Source organism: Esox lucius, chromosome 13 (assembly GCF_011004845.1).
Source record: "Esox lucius isolate fEsoLuc1 chromosome 13, fEsoLuc1.pri, whole genome shotgun sequence".
NCBI lineage: Eukaryota > Metazoa > Chordata > Actinopteri > Esociformes > Esocidae > Esox > Esox lucius.
Window position 1 is genome coordinate 15,691,225 of NC_047581.1, and position 12,423 is coordinate 15,703,647.

Genomic DNA, 12,423 nt, shown 5'->3' on the forward strand with positions numbered 1-12,423 from the left:
ATAGTGAGTCTGACTTTTTTCGGGCATTTCTTCACTTTCGAGAAGAGCTGACCACTCATCCTAATGTTGGCATGGCGATGAGCCTGGGGAGAGCTACACAAATGTTTGAGCCGTCAGGACAGACAGGGAAGCGGACAAGCTCCCGACAAGAGTGCAGTAGAACCAAGGCAGAACTAGGCAGAGAGAGCTCCTGACTAACCAAGCAGCACTCCTCATCCATACATGCTCAGCCATGCTATGACACGTAGCACTGTGTGTGTGTGTGCCTGTCATGTGCTGAGCTGAAAATGGGACTGACAGAGCAGGCAGGGCAGCAGTCTTCACACACGAAGGAGCCTGGGTAAATGAATCGCTACTGGAGAGGACACCTGGAGTGGAGACAATGTTCTTGCTGCCCACTGCCATGCCCAATAATATGGGTGGCCACTTTTGCTCCTGGCACAGTTCAACCACAGGACCGACAGGTGTGATAGGCATGCCAAAAACAGCCCAAAACAGGGCCAGGGAAGGCGAGTGGGAGAGAAAGTTGACCTGCAAAGGAGAACTTATACAGTGGGGAGAACAAGTATTATATACATTGCCGATTTTGCAGGTTTTCCTACTTACAAAGCATGTAGAGTTCTGTAATTTCTATTATAGGTACACTTCAACTGTGAGATACGGAATCTAAAATCCAGAAAATCCCATTGTATGATTTTTAAATTATACATTTGCATTTTATTGCATGACATAAGTATTTGATCACCTACCAACCAGTAAGAATTCTGGCTCTCACAGACCTGTTAGTTTTTCATTAAGAAGCCTTCCTGTTCCCCACTCATTACCTGTATTAACTGCAACTCGTTACCTGTATAAAAGACAACTGTCCACACACTCAATCAAACAGACTCCAACCTCTCCACAATGGCCAAGTCCAGAGAGCTGTGTAAGGAGATCAGGGATAAAATTATAGACCTGCACAAGGCTGGGATTGGCTACAGGACAATAGGCAAGCAGCTTGGTGAGAAGGCAACAACCGTTGGCGCAATTATTAGAAAATGGAAGAAGTTCAAAATGACGGTCAATCTCCCTCTGTCTGGGGCTCCATGCAAGATCTCACCTCGTGGGGCATCCATGATTATGAGGAAGGTGAGGGATCAGCCCTGAACAACACGGCAGGACCTGGTCAATGACCTGAAGAGAGCTGGGACCACAGTCTCAAAGAAAACCATTAGTAACACACTACGCCATCATGGATTAAAATCCTGCAGCGCACGCAAGGTCCCCCTGCTCAAGCCAGCGCATGTCCAGGCCCGTCTGAAGTTTGACCAATGACCATCTGGATGACCCAGAGGAGGAATGGGAGAAGGTAATGTGGTCTGATGAGAAAAAAATTGAGCTAAACTCCACTCGCCGTGTTTGGAGGAAGAAGGATGAGTACAACACCATTCCAACCGTGAAGCATCCTTTTCTGCAAAGGAGACAGGGCGACTGCACCATATTGAGGGGAGGATGGATGGGGCCATGTATTGCGAGATCTTGGCCAACAACCTCCTTCCCTCAGTAAGAGCATTGAAGATGGGTCGTGGCTGGGTCTTCCAGCATGACAACAACCCGAAACACACAGCCAGGGCAAATAAGGAGTGGCTCCGTAAGAAGCATCTCAAGGTCCTAGAGTGGCCTAGCCAGTCTCCAGACCTGAACCCAATAGAAAATCTTTGGATGGAGCTGAAAGTCCGTATTTCCCAGCGACAGCCCTGAAACCTGAAGGATCTGGAGAAGGTCTGTATGGAGGAGTGGGCCAAAATCCCTGCTGCAGTGTTTGCAAACCTGGTCAAGAACTACAGGGAACATATGATCTCTGTAATTGCAAACAAAGGTTTCTGTACCAAATATTAAGTTCTGCTTTTCTGATGTATCAAATACTTATATGATGCAATAAAATGCAAATTAATTACTTAGAAATCATACAATGTGATTCTCTGGATTTTTGTTTTAGATTCCGTCACTCCCAGTTGAAGAGTACCTATGATAAAAATTACAGACTTCTACATGCTTTGTAAGTGGAAAAACCTGCAAAATTGGCAGTGTATCAAATACTTGTTCTCCCCACTGTATCTATCCTCAGATAACTTTACCTACTGACACTTTAATTAAATGCATCTCCCACTTAAATACATTGATGGCAGATCATTTCTAGCAACTAAATAAGGATAAAACTGAGGTTTTGGTTTTTGGAGCAAAGACCCAAAGACAGTCTGGCAGTACATTTACAGTAATTAGAGTTAGATTGAACACACCAATCAAAGAACGTAATTGTTACTTCAGAATCTGATCTTAATTATTTTAAATATTAATATATCAGAAATGGGGGGGGGGGGGGGGGGGGGGGGGGGGGGGGTTGGGCAATAAATCCATACTGTAACTAACAGTTCTTCAAAGAAGTTTAGCGAAGAATTAAAAGATGAATTAAACGTTCCTTTTCCCAACAACATTGTGACGAATAAGGCTTCTAGACTTCTAGCTACAGGGTTTCAGTAATCTCAGCCATTTTATAATGAAGTTCATCCATTTTATAATGATGGCAGCTAGTGTAACGTGAACACGTCCTCTCCTGTATCATCAGGCCAACACCCACCATGCCCATAGCTGCAACATAGGGCCCTTGAATATAGCTCAGCAGACATCCCTCAATATGGCATCCCATGCTTCCAATCAGGCCTCATCAGAGGGAGAGGATAAAAGGGGCCCAGAAGAGATGTTCTAGGTTTAAAAAAACAGATGGTGAAAGAAAGGAAGATTAGCCTCACCACCATTGCAGTGGTTCTACCCTGTGACACAGGAACTGCAGGAAGAAAATAAGGAAATGAGTTCTGAGGCAGCCACGGTTACGACCGCCCACACCCATCCCACCTGAACCGGCATTGTGAGGCTGCCGACGACACAGTGCAGCTTCACCGAACCCAAGCGGTTTGAATTGATGTTTTTCTTGATGTTGACATGAATGGATTTAATGTGGGAACATGTGGGACATGTCCTCCGGGCTCCTAAACCACTAACCCTGTATCTTTTTCCTGTCTCTCTCCCTGTTATACTAGCTAAGTAGTAGTACACGCAAGTGGTGCAGTCAAGGCCATTAGCAGTGACACGCCACATGCCTACCTAATTTGGAGCTACTTTGCGGTCACTTCATTTGGAGAGATTTTGCGCATACACTTCTATAATGTATTAATGTACGCATAAAACATAAATACAATTGAATTGTATCTATAGCTCTACAATGACCACACCTGCTTAACTTTAGGATAATGATAACATTATAGTAATATGAATTAGCAATTGCATCTTGACTTGCAGTATTGACTAGTTCAATTGCAATATTAACTTCTTTTTGTAACTAGTTGGTATCTATAAGTTAAAAAACGTGCAACAACAGCTAATACGTTATTGTTGCCAGCCAAGGGTGTTGTTAGAAAGGCCAGCCCACTGTTACTCCTCAGTAGGGTGTATTAGATATACTTGCCATTGGTCCTTTCCCCCATTATTTTTATCAATTTGCAATGTGCACTTGGCAGCCAGTGCATGAAGGCTCGGTCTAACGTTACTAATCATGAGTAAGAAGAAGGTAGCAGTAGATATTTACGTGCACTGAGTAAGCTGGTGGAGACATTAGGCAACATTACCAAAGACAGTAGATAATAGGTCCCATCAGTACATGTTCTGTACAACAGGAACATTACAATGTATTGCCTGGACCTGAACCGCTGTAAGTCTGAGCCAGAGGTAATAGACTGTCTATTGTGTTGATCTCATTTCAAAATACAGTGCTATTCAACACAGAACCACCATGGCATGAACTGCTATTCTTATAGAATATCCACTGTGTTAATCTAACTGCCTTATCTGTGGTGAAATGAGCAAAGTATGTAGAATTGCAAGAAGGCACTCTTTTTAGAATTGCAAGTTTTAAAATAATTATTTTTCCTCAGGGTAAAAACCCATGAACCCTGCCAATCTGGTTCCTTTCACAATGTGTGACTGACTTTCACTCTTGTGATGAACTATTATTTGTTGACATTTTAAGCGCAGCTTTGTGCAAGGTGGCAGGTATATGAGCAACCTCTTCAAAATGCAATTTGCAGCAAATGTAAACTGCACATTCCAGGTTTGATGCGAGCAGTTTCACAGATAAAGATGGAAATAGCAGTTTGAAATGCCAGAAGCTATGATGTGCGGGAGAATTGAAGATGCAGAAGCTATGATGTGTTTCTTATATGACTAGGATAATGCCTTCAAATGCTAGACAATGAAATAAAGTGATTTTGAAAACCAATGCAACAGGAGAATGCATAAGGAATTGTTTCTAAAATATTTACCCAACCACTTATGGTCGGATTATGGCTTCGATAGTTTGAAACAAAAACCTCTAGTTCAGGGTTACTCGACTCTCCCTACGAGGTCTGGAGCCTGCTGGTTTTCTATTCTACATCATAGTAATGGTACTCAGTTGGTGTCTCAGGTCTAAATCAGTCCCTGATTAGAAGGTTGCAGGGAAAAAATCTAGTGGAACTGGCTTTGAGGTCTGGAGTTTGAAGGGTGTAGTTATTAGGTACAAAGTAGCAAGCCTAATTGTCCAAATGACATCATTATTATTTGCATCAATCCATTCATTAATCATCAATTGCTCCCTCCAAAACAGTGATTGTTTGATTCTAATGTCATTAGAAAACACTTATCTAATACAGTTGAATGGCAGATACCTTCTGTTCAAATCCTGAAAGCTTTCCCCTAGCTACAGCAATACTAACATCCTGGGCTTCCTAGAGAACAGTTCGGATAGGATATTCCATTCTCATTGCTATTAACCCTTCTCTTGCCAACCCAAACTAAAAACAATTATGAGAAGATCATTCAATTAACAGAAGATTACATAACACAAAAAAAGACGGATTCATTTAAAATGTTACAAAAACATATGTATATTTATTTGATCAGTCCTTAACCACTAAACATTCACCACCGGTTATTGCATTACTAAAGCAGACTGAAGCTAATAAGGGGAACTGCTTGTTCAATGTGGTATAGTAACTTAACATAATAGTCAGAGGAGTGGTGGGGAGGTAAGGTAATTTTAAACAAATTGTTTTCCCAAATTGTTGGCATCTGTTTTATTAGCACATAAACACACTCTGTGTGTTGCCAGGGAATTGCTTATATTCATTTATTTGAGTTTCAGTCTTTTAAAATAAAATATCAAACAGATGGAAATGTCTATATAGCATTTGTAACTCATTACTATGATATAATTGGTCAGGGGTTCAAAATACTTCTGCAAGGCAGTGTATATTTAAGTAGAATAAAATATATGTATAAGCAAATAATATGGAGTCATGGGAAGTAACTCAAAAATTCAGCTAAAAGGTTAAATCTATTAAAATAAGATTTTACACTAACCAGTGTTATAATCTAACACTTGTCCCGTGTATATGATTCCACTTTCAACACTCTCAGCTTTAACACTGGAGAATTAGCTGTGCAGTAAAAATGGAATAACAAGTTGCTAAAAACAAAGGGAAGGACCTTCTTGTAGGGAATAACAACAAAGCTATAATTTTGACTTTAACATTTGTCCCTCTCTTTCTCCTCTCTCAGGACATGAATCTCTTCCCTTCCCACAGCCCTTCTCACAGCCCTTACTTTAATCCTAATGGACCCTCCTTAAATATGAAGAATAACTCAAAGCTCTATTTCATCCCTATGTATTACCAACAAAGTATTAATCATCATATGCAATTAAGGGCCATTGAATTTGTGCCTGAGCTTCAGGAATAATACAAAAAATATATATTTCAAGCATAATTTGAGAATGATCTATGGAACCAAAAAATGTAAGAAGGTGGAAAAGGCAGTAAGGGACAAATCAATAACACAATATAATATTATATTACTTTCTGCTAGTTTACTTTTCATACAAAAGCAGGATCATCCAGACATTTGCAATCTGTACCTGCTCATTTTGGGGACTGCAGGGTTGCCACCATATACTTTACAGACATTTTACGTAGACATTCTCTATCCCTTAGACAAGAACAATTTAGTATATAACCACTCATGAGTAGGGGATGGTGCTATGGGTGAAACAGTTACCTCACTTACCTCAACTATAGTAAGGATCTGCTGTGACTGCTTGTTGCTTGCTCTAATGGATGGTAACATTTAAGATGGTAAGAGCTAATAAAGAGTAATGGGCCCGTGGCTTCACTAAGGGAAGAGCTATTTTTGAGTTCACGAGATAAAGCATCATCTTGGGGATTAAAGAGTATCGACCAGGGAAGCATAAACAACAGCAGCAGCATTCTTTGGATGTTCGGTAAAGCCGTGGGGCAGAGGAGAGAAGGACCTTGCCCACCACTTTCTGGTCACCTTGTAGACCTGTTTGCCACACCGTTGACACTATAGTGGACTAAAAAAAGGAATGTTCAGGTGCTGTGAAAAGACATGATGAGTCTGGAACCCATCACCGAACGATATTGGTGAGTGAGTGGCCTGGGCTGGGCTGTAGACATTACTAGTCGCCTGTGTGCATAGAAGAATGGCTCAATTGTGCCAAAGCAGGCAGTAGGGGAGAAAGAAAGGCCAGACGAGAGTGCTTTTGGCCAGGACATAGAAGATAAAACAAGCACAGATTTGTATGCCTATCAGTATTCCTATTGCTGATCCGGAAAAATATAAACTGTCCACCTAAAGAATGGGTGATTACAGCATTGGTCATAATATTTGTATACAAAATTTCTACTTTGTTGTCACACATATTGGACAAACAAAATACAACTTGGGAGGCGTCTTTTTGGTCTGAAAGGTACTTTGAGCTACTGGCATGTTAGTGTAATGAAGCAAAACATTTTGTGTGATATGAGATCAACAAGCCTTTTGGGGAGACATTAGCAAAAGGCTGTAAGTCTGTAAGCAAAACATAGATTGCTATTTTGAAAAAAAGGGCTGGCTGAACACCAGAAACTATTTTGAAAAGATTGACATTTTCAATTATTAATTTAGAAAGAATAGTTGGCTGCTATGAATGTTACACCCTTGTTTGAAAAATATATTCAAAGATACCAGATGTTTTCAAATTATAACTTTTATTTTTGGATGTTCAGGTTGACCTTCATATAGAATCACTCAAATCCCTTCCCCTCACATTGCCCTTTATTGCAAATGATATCGTAAATCAGAGCAGACACAGGGCCTTTAGCAGGGCAGAATGAGTCTGCTTCTCTGTGCGCAATGAGGGACATCTAACAAGTAAAACAAAGGTTTCAACCAAGGAATCAAGTGGACCCAAACCTACCCAATATCTATATGCTGCTGCTCAGACAGAGCATAATACCCTGTGCAAGTGCACAATAGGTAAAGAAAATCAAGTACAAGTTGGGACACTGTACAATTGTGAATAAAAAACGGAATGAAATTATGTGGAAGTTTCAAATTTCTATATTTTATTCAGAATACAACATAGATGACATATGTTGATTTTAATAGATGACACAGTCCATTTTAAATGATCCTTGGCCCAGAGAAAACGCCTGCGCTTCTGGATCCTGTTTAGATACGGCTTCTTTTTTGACCTATAGTGTTACGGGTTGCTTCCCCTCCGCCCTGAGTCAGGTGGTTCGGTCCCTGTTTGTTTTTTCACCTGGAGTGCTGGGGGTGTGTTCAGTAGGGCAAGGGGCGTGGCAGAGTCTTCACTACAGAGCCATTCTTCGCAGCTGCACCTCATCCACATGATTCACTCCAGCAATATTTAAACCCGGGCTGATCACCTCTTCGGCGCCAGTTCGTTATCTACTACCCATGTGGTACTTGGCTCTCAGTTCTAATTACTTGCTATTATCGTCCGTGTATTCTCGTGTGCTCTATTTTGCCTTTGTTCCCTGAGTTTGTACTTACCCTGTGTTTCTCTCCTGTTACCTGCTCAGACCTGCTGCTTCCTCTGCTGCGCCTACCAGCTCCTGGCCTCACCACCCAGCCTTCGCCGTCAGCTCTCCCCCAGCTTCGGACCTGCCTACACAGTTTTCTCGGAGTACCCTGGCTCTCCATTAAAACCTTTTTTTGAACCTACCTTACGTGGTCTGTGTGATTTCTCTGCGTTCTGGGTCAGACGTACTCTAACATATAGAGTTTTATCCGGCAACGGCAAATGGCACGGTGGATTGTGTTCACCGACAATGTTTTCTGGAAGTATTCCTGAGCCCATGTTGTGATTTCCATTACAGTATCATTCCTGTATGTGATGCAGTGCCGTCTGAGGGCCCGAAGATCATGGGCATCCAGTATGGTTTTCCGGCCTTGACCCTTACGCACAGAGATTGTTCCAGATTCTCTGAATCTTTGGATGATATTATGCACTGTAGATGATAACTTCATACTATTTGCAATTTTTCTCTGAGAAACTCCTTTCTGATATTGCTCCACTATTTTTCGCCGCAGCATTGGGGAAATTGGTGATTCTCAGCCCATCTTGACTTCTGAGAGACACTACCACTCTGAGAGGCTCTTTATATACCCAATCATGTTGCCAAATGACATAATAAGTTGCAAATTGGTCCTCCAGCTGTCCCTTATCTGTACATTTAACTTTTCCGACCTCTTATTGCTACCTGTCCCAAATTTTTTGCAATGTGTAGCTCTCATGAAATCCAAATTGAGCCAATATTTGGCATGAAATTACAAAATGTCTCACTTTCAACATTCGATATGTTATCTATATTCTATTGTGAATTAAATATAATTTTATGAGATTTGCAAATTATTCCATTCCTTTTTTACTCACAATTTGTACAGTGTATCAACTTTTTTGGAATCGGGCTTTTAGATAACTAAATAAAAATGTTCCAGTAAACATTATGAGGAGGAAAAAATACAGAACATTTACAATTTGAGAAAAAGAATGGCTCCTTTCCCTGCCACAAATACACAATTTCTTGTCTTTCTTAGTCAGTCACTAGCTAACATATATATATTATCCCAGCCCCATACACAAGCTTAATGGAAAGGTCCTCTTTCCTACATACAAATTCAACTGTTATGCACTTGCATGCCACACATAGATAGTTGTTTGCAATACAATTAAACATTTTAGACCAGCGTTTACTATGAAACATTCATTGTTACTTGACTAGAACTGACAATTGCAAGGGCTATAAATCTGCCCCCCCCCCACTACTAGCCAATCAGAAAGGGCAGTCCAGTGTAATGTGTGATCATATACTGCATTAACACACCATAGTCGAGGTCATCAAAGTAAATTGTAAGCATATCATTTTGAAATCACGTTTTGATATGTCATGGCTATTTGATGACTAGCTAATGCTTAGTTGACATTGTTTACTCAAAACATTTCTAATTCAAGTTTGTCCGAAAATCCAAAATTCCAATGAAAATTTCTTTCACAGATACAAAGCCTCAGAATTAAAACATCTGACCCAGATTAGTAGCCACTCTCTTGGAGATACATTCCTCCCCAGAGACCTCTTTCTCAAGGTGCGTGTGGACAAAATAATCTTGTATGTGCCAAATTTTCCAGCAAATGTCAGTGATACTATTAATATTATAATAGTATAAACCTGGAGGGAAAGTGTGCATATCTCCCAGCAAATGTCAAAACAGAAGTACACACACAACCTCTATTAGTTAATCAACCGTATCGCAAGCAAACATTATATTTTGTGGAAAATTGAGGTGAATGAATCAAAATTACTAAAATAGTTGGATAATAAAAACAAAAAATTACACAAAAAACTATTTTTCTCATGTGCAATATGTGAATCCTTTTATTTAATAACTATTGGCACCTCCATTAGCAGTAGTATCTTTGAGTAAATGTCTTCTATCACCACTATTGAATCTCTGACATCATTGAGGTATTTTTTTGCCCACTCCTTACAGATGTCAGCCAATTAAGAGAGGTAAGAGGAGTGTACTGCCCGATTCAGGTCCTGATACAAATTCCAAAACACAAATCTTCTTTCTCTAGAGGCAATTCTTTGTAAAAAAAAATATTATTTTGCTGGTAGGCAGTGTTGGGTTTTCACCAAACACAGTGGTTTTGATTCTGACCAAAGAGGTCAATTCTGGACTTGCTTTCTAGAGAATGGATTTCCCGAAACCTTCAGGATTGTCCAGGTGATTTCTGATAGAGTTAAGAAGGACAGTTTGGGTTTTTTTGACAGTAGAGGCTTCTTCCTCCCAGGAAGGCAAGAATGCACAGTAACCTTAGATGCAGCAATGGAGATCTCCAGATGTTATGTTTGGTTTTGCATTTACCTGATTTATAATTTTTCTTGTGACTCTTGGGGGTATTTTCGAAAAGGCGACCACTTCTAGGCTGAGTTTCTGTCATGTAAAATGCTCTCCATTTGTAAATGATTTGCCCCACGTTGGATTGATAGAGCTCCAATCTTTTTTAGATGATTTTATAACCTTCCCCGGACTGATGTTGTGTCCCCACTCTCCTTTCCTCTCGGCAGTGTGTCTGTTTTGCATTCACCTATATGGGTAACACCAAACTGACCAGGGCTCAGTTTCCTGATAATGTGGCACTTACCAGATTAATGATGCATGTAGCCTTAAAAGATGGACTTTATTACGACAGACTTATGCCTGTTTTCCAAATCATCACGTACGTCGCTCTTTATAAAGTGGATTGTAAGTGCTACGTTACGGCCGTTTGGAATGTAATTAAGACTCGTTTGGGGTATGGAATGGAATTAAGTCATGAATACGTTTTTAAATATAGCCTATTGAATTTTGATAGAGCTTGATTACTTATCAGAAGCATATAATATCTCTGGTGATGTATTCTACTACTACCTAGGCATCAATAGGAAAATGCAAAACTCGAAGTAGTAGTGAAATTTAGGGTGGACGAAACATTATATCCAACCAATGGGGGTGGACTTTAGGACCGGAAATCCATCACATAACATCAAATGATCAGTTCCTCTGGTAGCTACAGTATATAGAATGTCACTTCATATACCAATCAACACATGATTGATTAACTGGGAATATAAAGCATAGTTGGAAAAATTCATTCTAATTGTATTGAGTACAAATGGAATGCAAAAGAAAACAAGCATTCATAGCTGAAGAAATCAGTGTTGTTCTTGAAGAGGTGGAGATTCACCAGCACAGATACATCAAAGACAGTACCAGTATGCAGGGTTTCAAACTGCATTCAATTACATTCACATCTACTCAAACACCTATAATTTGTCTAAATAAATTGGTCTAAATTAAAACTGTTTTGATAATTTCTCTATTGCCTTAATATTAACTGTCTGCGATTACTCCTCGTATGTTGAGGGAGGCGCTATTTCACAAAAACAGTGAGGTGCCTGTTACAATGGACTAACAAGTGGTCTGGAGCACTCGTTAAAGAGCGATGTTACGTGCCATTTAAGTAATGACGCTTTCAGGAAACGCACTGCATCTTAGTGCTTTGGGAAACCAGGCCCAGGTTTCTTTTCTCTATCAGTCAGAGGCCCACCCTGCTCTTTCCTACAGATTCCTCCATAAGAAAAAAATAACGAAATTAAAATGCTATGGTATATCCTGGCAAGTAAAACATTTTTGTTGTAAGAGTATTTATAAAAAAATAAAAAAATAAAAAAACAGGCCTTTTTTATTTGAAAATGTTATTTGCAAAAAATGAATAGACAAGCAGTTGAATACTAACTTCATTTTGAATATTTAAATAACCGTGCCCATCCCTCCTTAACATATTTTGTTCTTTATAAAATACTGTAATAAACAGTAGTGAGTAAACCATGTATTAGATCGAATAAACTATAACATAAATTACATGTAAAACATGAAAACACAGTTTGACTCAGATACTCATACATATACTGTAGGTTTCCAATTAGCTTTACCTAAAGAAAATATGCTATCTACAGAAATTCTACAGAAATGTTATCAAATTAACTATTGTGCTTTCTTTAGGAAGATGTTTTGTCATAGTTGTATCATATCCTTGTGATACAGCAGAAAAAGGTGTTGTTGTCACCTCAAAAAGCGGATCCAAGGGATTTCCAAATGGGTGTAAGAAATATAAAATGGCTCTGATTTTCTAGCAAAGATTTTATAATTTTGTAGGAGACAGTTGTGTTGCTGTCAGTAATGTATGCATGTTTAAATAAATTAGGCGCCATGTCTCACTAGTCACAACAAGAAACAACACAGTGACATTTCTATTCTAATCACATTTAAATATGCAGTTGTCCATGAAGGGCCAAAAACACTTCAATATCATCCTTAAGGTTTTGTACTCAGACCACAACTTGCTGCTCTGTGTTATTCATTGCAGAAGGCTTACAGTGCAAAAAAAGAAATAACTTATGAGATGCATGGTGTAAATGTAAGGACTGGTACTAACTGTCTTGT

The 12,423-nt window shown here is 39.6% G+C and overlaps 1 protein-coding gene and 1 long non-coding RNA gene across 2 annotated transcripts in view; one reads left to right on the forward strand and one right to left on the reverse strand.

The window, feature by feature from the left end:
* The window catches only part of si:dkeyp-14d3.1 (transmembrane protein 132C), a 170,423-nt gene that overhangs the window by 133,618 nt on the left and 24,382 nt on the right, over positions 1-12,423 (reverse strand). The window lies entirely within an intron of this gene.
* On the forward strand, positions 7,632-8,097 carry LOC114840674. Its single transcript, XR_003782796.2, has 2 exons — positions 7,632-7,835; positions 7,956-8,097. It is a non-coding gene; the product is annotated as an uncharacterized LOC114840674 (long non-coding RNA).